Source organism: Cariama cristata, unplaced genomic scaffold (assembly GCF_000690535.1).
Source record: "Cariama cristata isolate BGI_N322 unplaced genomic scaffold, ASM69053v1 scaffold4158, whole genome shotgun sequence".
NCBI classification, from domain to species: domain Eukaryota; kingdom Metazoa; phylum Chordata; class Aves; order Cariamiformes; family Cariamidae; genus Cariama; species Cariama cristata.
Genome location: NW_009629341.1, coordinates 24123 through 34412, shown reverse-complemented (window position 1 = coordinate 34412; position 10290 = coordinate 24123). Strand labels below are relative to the sequence as shown.

Below are 10290 nucleotides of genomic sequence, written 5' to 3'. Positions count from 1 at the left end.
TTCCCTACAAATTATGATTTAGCTAGCGGCAGGGTGCAGAAACAACTTGGAAATCACTTGCTGTAAACTTGTGTGCATCTTCTGTGCTTTAGGGCTTTCCCAGAGTTGTCCTATAAACACACACGAGTTGTGAAGTGAGGCCACACAAACAGAGGTGAAATAAGGACTGTAAGACACATCTCTTCTCAGCGATCCCAAATGCAGGCATCCAGCCTAAGGCATTTATCCAAACTCCCACTGCAGGAGTTAAACTTAAGCAAGACGAATCACTCCAAGAGCCCAACTCTTTCTTCTCATTATAAAGGACACATGTCTCCCTCCAGGATTTTTGAGTGAGAAATGGAAGAGGAGATCCTTCAACTAAGAAGCCCAGAGCTGCAGCAGCATGAACGGCAGCACCGCACGGCCACGGCCAGATGCATCCGAGGTGGCACCACTTCTGCGTGCACAGAAAAACCAGATGGAAATAGGTGGGGTGGAAGAGACTCTAATAAATTGAGCTGAGATAACATTTAGAAGTCCTCTCTTTGCCTTCAGCCAAATTCAGGCCTAGGTTTTTGAGAAGGAAGTGAAGCTGGATGCGGCTAACAGCCGGTGCTTGGCGAAGAGGACAAACGTGTAGCGCTGCTGCCCCAGAGCTCGCTCCCAGCCTTGGGGAGAGATGTGGGTGACATTTAGAGCCAGAGGCAGTCTCTCTAAATTTAATAGCCCTCAGTGGACTTTTAATCCATTCATTAATCCAGGAACTTGTTGAATGAGTGAACTTTCAGCAGCAGCCAAGTGTGAAGAAGCATCTTCTTCGGTGTTTTCAAATGCCTCTGTGCTCCCTTCGGCACGTGTCCCAATGGAAGAGCCCACAAAAAAGCAACTCTCCATTTGCTTGCTCTGAGCCACTTCTGATTTTGCAGCTTTCCCACACCCTCCTCCTCTATGCAAACTCCAGACACCCTCTCTGCTGAGCACTTCCCCGTGCAGAAACCCTTTCATACCCTCCATTACCCCCACTGCCCTCCTCTGAACCGTTTCCAACTCAAAATCATTTTTGAGACTGAGGTCTCAGAGCTCAGGGTGTGGGCAGCCATAGCAACGCCCTCGCTTTTATTCTCAGCTCTCTTCCTGATAAATCCCCAAATTTTCATTGACGCTGACAGAGATGATGTTTTCAGAAGCTACCCACGATGAGCCACTGTAACACCAATCCTCAACTCCCCACGCAAAGAACAGAGTTTCATAAAGCAAAGGACGGACATCAGCAGAGAAATCAGTGGGGCACATATAACCCCACATCAATTATGGGTCAACCATAACAATACTTCCACTTTTAAAGTACCAAACGCCTCTGAAGCAATGCTAACAGAGAAACCTGCACATCTGTCTACTTCTGAGAGCCACAGACCCTTCCAGGTGATTATCAAGAGCATTTGTACAATGGGTTTTTCATGCTCTTCAGCTGACATTATCAGATATTCTTTACAGTCTGTTCTATTTACATGATACACATTTGCCAAGAGCTAAATGCTTTCAATGAGAATAATCTACTACAAGCTGCTCATTTAGAATAAAGTTCCCCTTTTTCCTTTACAGTGATGCTTTCCAGTAATGAAAGCAGCCGGTCCCAAAATGCCCCAGGACTTACTCTTAACCGGAATTCAAATCCAGGGGAAAGAAAAAAAAATAAAAATCTCATTTGCATTTCTTGAGATGTGCTCTTAAGCCAGAAAAAGTCCGCAGAAGCAATATCATTCCCTCAGTGCAATGCCCGCAGATCTTCAGCCTTGGGCCAGGTCTCCTTCAGCTATAAAAAAATACTGCTCTTCTCCCTCCATAAACCTACATGAATTTACACCAGCAGGTTAAGTACCAACTGAACACAAGCTCTACTAGACATAACTATTCATTTATCTACAGTTCAAATAATGTACCTGAGGTGTGTATATCTGCTTGAAGAGCATGTACTGTGCACTACTTCAAATGTTGCTATAAAACAAGGAGTTTTATGAAAACCTGTTGTTTAGTTAATCATCGATTTATTTCTGAAACCTGCACACTGGAAGTCAGATCAACTTTAGGAGAAAAAGGAAGAGAGATGCAATTTTATGAGAAGATAAAAAAAGAAGTTTATTGTATATTATCGTTATAGTTCCTCCTTCAGATGTTTCAATGTCTAAAGAAATTTAAAGCTCTCCCTGTATTTTCCTTCTTCCTCTCTAGTGATGATTGCCTTTAGATATATACACCAGTTACAGTAATATAACTGAAAATGATGACATGCCATAGGTATTTTATTATGCATTCAGTTTTTAGGACTTGGATTATAACCACATCGCAGAAGCCTGGTCAGTAAAGCTGAGAGAAATTCTGCAAAGACAGCAAAACTGCCAATTTCCCATTTCATATCACATTTTCAAAAGCACTGAACATATCTCCCTCTTAAACGTTACAGGTCTTCTAAATTTGATACCAATAAACACATTTTTCCCTTTATACATGTCACAGAAAGAGCCAAGCAAATCCATTAAACACACAGACTGCTACACCATGAACAAGGTGTTCCCCCAGACCAAATGATATCAAACCAGCCCAGGCACATGCTCGGTTTTTTAGGTAGATAGTTTTCAATTCTATGCTGGGAAGAGGGGAGGAGAGGAGCGATTTGGTGTCTACGTGTCCCTCGCAAAAAATGAAAATACAGTGGCTGTAAACGTTTGTAAACACAACAGAGATTTCAGAAACAAGAGGCACTTTCCAGCTGAAATCGAAGCAGAATATACAGTCAAGCTCCCTGGCCTGATGTGTAAATGTCTACCAAGAAGAGCACCTTTCGGAGGCACGGAAGACACAAATGAGATGGGCACAGCCGCTCCATCTTCTATCCCATCGATATACGTTTTTGTCAGAAGCATTTCCCTCTCAAGGGAGCTGGGGGTCTTGCCCGCACAGTTCACGGCAGGACACTCCTTACCTTCCTCCAGGGCACGCGGCTCCTGTCCCCCCAAGTCATCACGGGGACACATCTCCATGTCACCAGGTCATTAAACCAACCACACAGCAGAACAGCAAAACCTGCTCCACAAAGAGACTTCAAAATATGTTAAACCCATCCCTGCCTCTGGTCCATCACTTCATTTGGGCAAACCAAAAAGCACACTTTGCTCACCAGAAACCTTCCTCCATGAGCTCCTCCTTGCACTAGGGACCACAGTCAACACTGGATGCAGCTTCAGCTACTGTTAAACTTATACACTAGGAAAAAAAATACATTTAATGGCAGTTTCAGCTGAGGTAAGCATCCTGTTACTGTTCTCGACTGTTCTTGTATCATACAAATAATAATCCCTGAACAACTGTTTGCTCCTTTAATATAATCTAAACAGACCACATAACTTGTAAAAATGAGACAGAAGACAAGACGCTCTATCGTGTATTTGACAAAAGCAGCAGATTATGTAAATGAACAAGTTTGAAAGGGTTTTAAAATGGCCCACTTGGCTGATTTTTGACTGTCACCAAAAATTACCATTAAGATGCCCTGCTTAAAAAGGTCAGTATGCTGTTCCTGCAGCTCATACAAATCTGAGTAAAGGAGACCTCTGAGGCAGTGATCAAACAGGTTTGTTCTCTTAATAATTTTTAAATCTTCTGTATTTTGAAGCTTTCGCTCCATGGCCTTAGAAGCACATGGAGCTGCATCTTCAGGCAACATGGGGGCCCTGCAAGGAGACATGGGGGTTTAGCAAACCCTTGGCCAAGAGGTCAAGTCCAAGTAAAGCAGACGTGGTCAGTAAGAGAGGCTCCACATGCTTGTTATCAAAGTAAAGCAGTGGGGAAGCAATGCCACTGCGCTGATAGGATGGCGTGGGATGAATGGGCAGGCGAGGAGCAAGGCTGGGCAGCAAGCAGAGCTGGTGACCTGTCACCATGGCACGTCAACAGCCCCAACACTGGGCAGCAGTCCCTATCTGGAAAGCAGAAATGCAAGAAAACTCTGGGGGACTTGGACTAGAAATGTGGTTGCAACCCTCTGACAATGTAGGGAGCAAGAGCTGTAAAGGGGGCTGGGATGAACAATGGGGCTGGTCACCCTTCTGGAGGCTCTGGCAAAATCTGCCGGTCTCCAGGTCCCACAGCCACGCACTGCCTCTTGCTCATGGCTGTGGGTATGGCTGCAAGGAGTCCTTGGCGTTCACCAGGACAGTGAGACGTTACAGGATCTGGAGCTGGCTGAGCAGAAACCAAAGCTATAGGAATGGTTTTTTTAATGTTCACAGCCAAAGCCCAGGCTCCTGATCCTGCAAAAATCCAACAAGGAACATGAGCTTTTTGCAGACCCATGCTGAGTTTCCAAGTACAAAGAGCCAAAGTTAAAATTCTGAATAGAAAACAGATGTAATTCTGTACATTGATATGGTTTGAAACCTAAAATCCCAGGAAGGAGAGAGGAAATATTTTACTTTTGGATGCAAACTTTCTTTGCATTTATTTGTATCTCTACAGCTGCAAAGCCACCAAATTAGACCAAACAGAGGGGTGGCAGCTGAGCCTCAGGTGTGGTTTTAGATTTACTCTCCTGGAGTTCACAGCTGCTTGGAGGGAACTGGGAAGAAGGGGATGTGTCTTTCCAGCCCATGGGACCCAAGGAAAAGCACAGAGAGATATTTCAGCCCTGGGATTTGGACCAGTTCTCTCCATCCAGAGCTCCAGGGGCAAAATGGGCAGGCACAGTAGGCATACAGAGCGCTTGGGGTTAAGACAGACACTTCTGTGCTACAGGACTGCGTAAGCAAAAGGAGAATATCAACGATTACCTTCCTTTGGTGGGTAGATCAGCTTCTCTGGATAGAAAAGACCACGTAGTATGGAGTTTGTTTACCATCCACAATGTCTTTGCCAGCAATGGTAATGCTAGCTCTTCTTGAACATCAAAGGCTGCAGCACCTACCCACAGTCCTGGCCCATCATTTAATATCCAGCTTAGATCCTTCATTTGGAAAGCAAACAAAATGCATCCTCAGAAACAATTACAAAACCACTGATATGCCCCTAGCACAATCAATACTTGAATGACACCAAAGCAAGAAAGAAGACAAAAGAGATACAGGAAGCAGGCTGCTGAGCTGGACAGGTCAGCAATTAGACTATTTATTACCATACCTTCTCCTGCAGAGAGGTACCCACCTCCCATGGCTTGGGACATGTGCAGGACAGGAATGTGCAAAATGCTGGGCAAAGACCCCAAGTATTTAAAAGCTGACGTACCAGGAGCATCTCCAGTGCCTCTGGCCCGGAGCGAGGCACGCGGGAGGTGCTGGTTGACCTGGTGTCCTGGTAGCTTCCCCAGGGAGCAGGGAAGGATGACAACACCAAGGATCACCTTCCTCCTTAAAGTGAGCACTTTGCAGGCCAACGTGGAAAATCCTTTGTTATCTACTGCTTTGGGTATTGCTATCTCCTTGTGCCTTGGAAATGCTACAGATTTAAAACTCTTACTTTACATATTAAGTGAGATATATTTAGTTCAAATGTGAATTTATATCTAATTGTCTCTCTCAATTTAACTCGGTTGTTTTTACAGAATGAAGTCCCTTCTACAAAAATAAACTTGGGCTCTTTGTGCCTGAGGCAGATCTAGACAGTTCTCTCCTCTGTGGGATTACATATGAATTCTTCATTATAAGCTGCATTATTAGCGGTAGTTTCTGCAGCGCTAGGAAATTCTGATTCTCTTTCTTTTTTTGGTCCTAGCACTGAGCTTCAAGGCACAGATCTGATATTAAGGAACTGCAGTCAGCACAAAGCAATATTTCTTAATAAAGTAAAAAAAGGTGAAAAAAAAAGGGTGATCTTGGCTTGATTTATGCCACTTCATTTGCATAGGCCCACTAGCAGTACTTTGGTTAATTAATACGTATTTTGTGTCTGTAGATGAATACGAAATAATTGGTTTGTTATTGAAGCTTTAGGTATAAATTTATTCAATGAACAGGTAAGCTTACTTCCTGGTGTAGTCTCCCAGTATTTTCTGTGCAAAAAAGACACAATAACTCTCTAGAAGGTGGTGACACATGACAAAATCCAAGAAGGATGCACTTGTATTTTAAAGTTGGATGAGTTAATTAGCTCATAAAATGGAAGAACTGTTTGGAGGGGGCAAGGATGAGAAGCAACACTTTCTTCCAGGGAAAAATTTTATTTTGAGAATATTAACCCTTATGGCTCAAGTTCAGTTCTAGAGGCTTGAATCCAGAAATGCACTTAAGAAGCACTTACATTTAAGCAGGAACAACAGTGCCATAGAAATTAAAGAGGACTGCCTAGGTGCTTGAAAGTTAAGTGCTTTGCTGGATCACAGCCTGGGTAGTCAAAGGTGGAATTTCATTTTATTCTCTGATCTGCCTCACCAGCTTCCTGTACCAGCTGTTTCTAACCAGCTGAGGGAGAGACAGGATGCTGAAATTATCGCTGAAATCCTGAGTGCAGAAAAAAACCTAACATACACTTCAGTTCCATGGTATCTAATACCTTAGTGGTCCAGTTTTCAGGCAAAGCCAAGGAAGTTTTGGTCAACCACCTGAACTCCTACAGAATTTGAGGAAGGGATTTGGCTGGCAGCTTAATACCAGCACAAGGAGGCTGCCGAGGAGGCAGTGTAGAGGTCAAGCTGCAACATTTTCCCTTGCCGTGGGAATCCTGAGAAAACCCTGAAGTCAAGGAGACAAATGAAAACTGTGTGCGGTGTTACTGGGGTTAACTACCATTTATGCATTACGGCAGCGGTGCATCATAGTGATTAGATCATCTGTGAGGCAATAGTCTTGCTATGAATAATAAACGCACCACAGGGAAGCCAGAAAGTTCACCGCTGTGATAGTATTCACTTTACAGGGAGCTCCGGCTGTGAATGCTGTTCAAAATGAGTCCCAGAGAGCACCACCTCTGCAGTCTCCATCAAGTATCACAAGGACACACTAGACTGAAGGATAAATGCACTGGGAAACATAAATCATGCCTAGTTATTTCCACTGTTATTCTCAATGAGGCACAGGGCAAGTCTCAAGTCCTATCACATCAAGGGACATGCATTCAGCGTCACACTCTTGCTAGTCACAAAAGGAAAGAGGCAATCTTCCAGGATGGCTGAAGGAGATAAACAATTGGTTCCCACTGAATTTTGCTTGGAATTTTCTCCTCCCTGTCGCACTGAAGCAGTCACTCAAGTCTGTCGGTACTGAAAAAGCTGTGGAAGAAATGAGCCAACTCATGTGAGAAGAAGAGCGAACAAGCTGGTACTACTTATCACTGCCACTAATCCTGGTAGAGTTCAGATGCCAACACCTTTTCTAAACATGAGATGATGCGATTCCTACCCCAGTCAAGCTTCACGCATACAAAAGCTACCTGAATATAGTAAACCAGGCAAAGTGAGCTCAAGTACATGGGATTTGTTTAGATCAAAGCTGGACATAGCACTATCTGCCAGAGGCAGAGACCTTCCAGAGCCTTCTGAGGCTTCAGAGTCAGGCATGATTGCGTACCAAGTGTTAACACCCTCATGAAGTGTTTTACATCTGCTTTGTACTCACTGTGCGCTGGAGCTTGTGACAGCACAATGGCAAACTATGCCCAGTAACACTGAAAAGCAGAAGGTCAGGAGGCAGGTGACTGGCACATAAACAAGTTGAACTGAATTTCTGGGAGGAATGGGTCACTGTAACATGGCACAACCCAGCAAACCTGACCATATGCTGAAATAAAAGAAAGTGCTATAAAGCAATCCTAAAGAGCAGCATACCAGTCTCAAAAGGATTCGAATGTTCAGGGAGGAGTACAGGAGGAGATGCAAGGTCCTCCAGCAAAACTGGGATGCTTGAAGGGTGCGTGCAGGAGGCAGGGTAGAAAAGCCTTCCTTAATGTGGGAGTGAAGCTGACCTCGCTACAGGGCTGGGACAATATTTGGTCATGAATACTATTACTGTTACTGTAATTTTCTGCTGACTTTGCAGGGCCAAGACAGACATACGCAGGGAAACGCAGTCAGTCTCCGTCTCTTGCCATCACCATCAGCCTGTCAGCTGCCTTTTAACTGCATTCCATAGCGGTGAGGAGTTCAGATGAAAAAGAAATACGGCTTAAATAGTTCTCAGAGCCGAGGCTGCGACTGCAGCAGGGGCTCTTGGAAAACAGTATTTTCGTTTGTAAAAATGAACAGGTTTGACCTAAAAGTCCTTGAGAGAGGATGACTGCAAAGCCTTACAGAGACACTGAACACACTAAAAGCTGGTTGGGAATTTCCAACTACAAGCTTTTTGGTTGAAAATTACAGGAGTGTAACGGCATTGATTACATTTTCACCAGGAACAATCCTGAAGCCTAGGAGAAATCTGTAGGCAATGAAGAGAGAGTCTTATCCTTGAAAAAACCCAACTCTCAGTGATGATGAGACAGAACCGCTCCCAGGTCTGAGGCTACTGCCCTGCCTGAGTCACTGGAGGCCACCGAGAGCGATCAAATCAACTTTGTGGCTCCGGATGAGGTAGGGAAGAGCCTCAGCAAGGGCATCACAAGTTAGTCTTCTCATAAGAAAGGACAGATGAAAAGACAACAACAAAACAACAACCTTGCCTTTGCAGTCATGATGAACCAGGAACTTTCTGAAAGCTTTATGAATATAATGCGATGAAAAAACCCTCATTTGTCATCTCAGGTTATTATGAGCCTCATTTATTGGTGCGTAATTTCACGTCAAATTTTCTCTTGGCATTTCCCAAGTGTGTTTTTTTGTAGGAAGACAAAGTTCAGTTTGGCTTGGTGTTGGTTTTTAGGAAGACACAAGTCTGTGTTTTGTTTTATAGGGTAATTTCTATCCCAGATATCGTAGGCACATGCACAGAGTAAATATGCTGCCACTCACTTTGTATAGTGAAGAGTGAAAGGAAAAAGTAGATTTCAGAGAGTTACTGTTTCAGACACCTAGAAATACTTTAAAGGACAGTTGTCCTCTGGGGAGTGATGCTATAATACCAGCTTTCAGGGTGCCTAACTGTTACATCTCAGCAATTCCTGACTGAATTGCAGCCACCAGGCACTTGGAGAACTGGGACCACTCCGGCTCATGCATCATCCCAGCATTAACAAGCGCTCAGTGCTGGAAATGGGACCACGGCCCAGACAACTTGGGGTGGGAAGGGATGTCCCAGGGCTGCTTCCACTCAGCAGGGCCCAGAGGGCTAATAAAGAACCAAATCGATGTGCCTTGCAGCACAGAGTTGTTGAATTTATATGGGAATCCTTCTTCAGCTGCTCATACCCATTGCTGCTGTTTAAGAGAACTTAAGTAATTTATATCCCTGCAAGAACACGGAAGGTGAGAGCCAAAGCATGGCTGTGCCAAGCCTGCCGGCATCACCCATGCCAACTCCTTTGCCTCCCAGACACACCAGCCTACAGTGAACATCGGCACAATAAACCTCTGGCCCACACAGTCCTTAAGATGCCTGCTGGTGTACCCCAAAGATGCAGCCTGGATCCCATCTTTCAGTGTGCCGTAACACCCCTGCCCAGCCAGCCAAGAAATGTCTCCTGCTATGGGAGAGTCTCTTGAGCCTTCTCCACAACAGCAAGGGCTGGCTGGATCAGATACACAGGGCGGCACTGCAGGTATCTCTGGGCTGGAGATAAAGGGAAATCATTGCCTAAGTATCAAAGCCAAGACTGCCAGGTAACCGAAATGTGTCTCGCAAACATCTTCACCAGAGACCAGAACGGTACAAATGTCAGAGCAGACCATTCGCTGGCAGCAGGTGCTATGTATCTGCCGTGTTTTATCCCAACAGCCATAATAAAAAATATGGATGGTGAGGCACCCTAAGCCCCTGCTCCAACCCCACACCTAGCAGAGTTCAGGCATTTCCACATAAAATATTGAGGGAATGTGGCCAGGAATGGATGCACCCCTGAGCAACACACAGGAAAGGGTGAAAATGCAGAGACTCAAGCTGCCTCCTTTGTCACATCTTTCTCCACAGGGGATGGAGGGCTGGAAGCCCAGGAGAAGTTAAAGGGTTTGTGGAAGAGGTGTCATGCTCAAGAAACACAGCCTGTGACAGAACAAAAAGTCAACCTGCCTTGGAGATACTGGAGGTGTCTGATGTCCACAGCCTGGATGTGGGCAGGTGCGTGAGCACCCGTGGTTGAGGAGCCCCTGGAGCAACCTCACCAGACAATGTCAGTGTGGTCCAAATCCTATAGCAGTGGACGTTCAGTTCAAATGCACACAAAATTCAGTGGAAAGGG

At 44.9% G+C, this 10290-nt stretch overlaps 1 protein-coding gene across 1 annotated transcript in view; it reads right to left on the bottom strand.

The window, feature by feature from the left end:
• LOC104165470 (putative polypeptide N-acetylgalactosaminyltransferase-like protein 3) overlaps positions 1–10290 on the bottom strand; it is a 75159-nt gene that overhangs the window by 56457 nt on the left and 8412 nt on the right. The gene's annotated exons all lie outside the window — the stretch shown is intronic.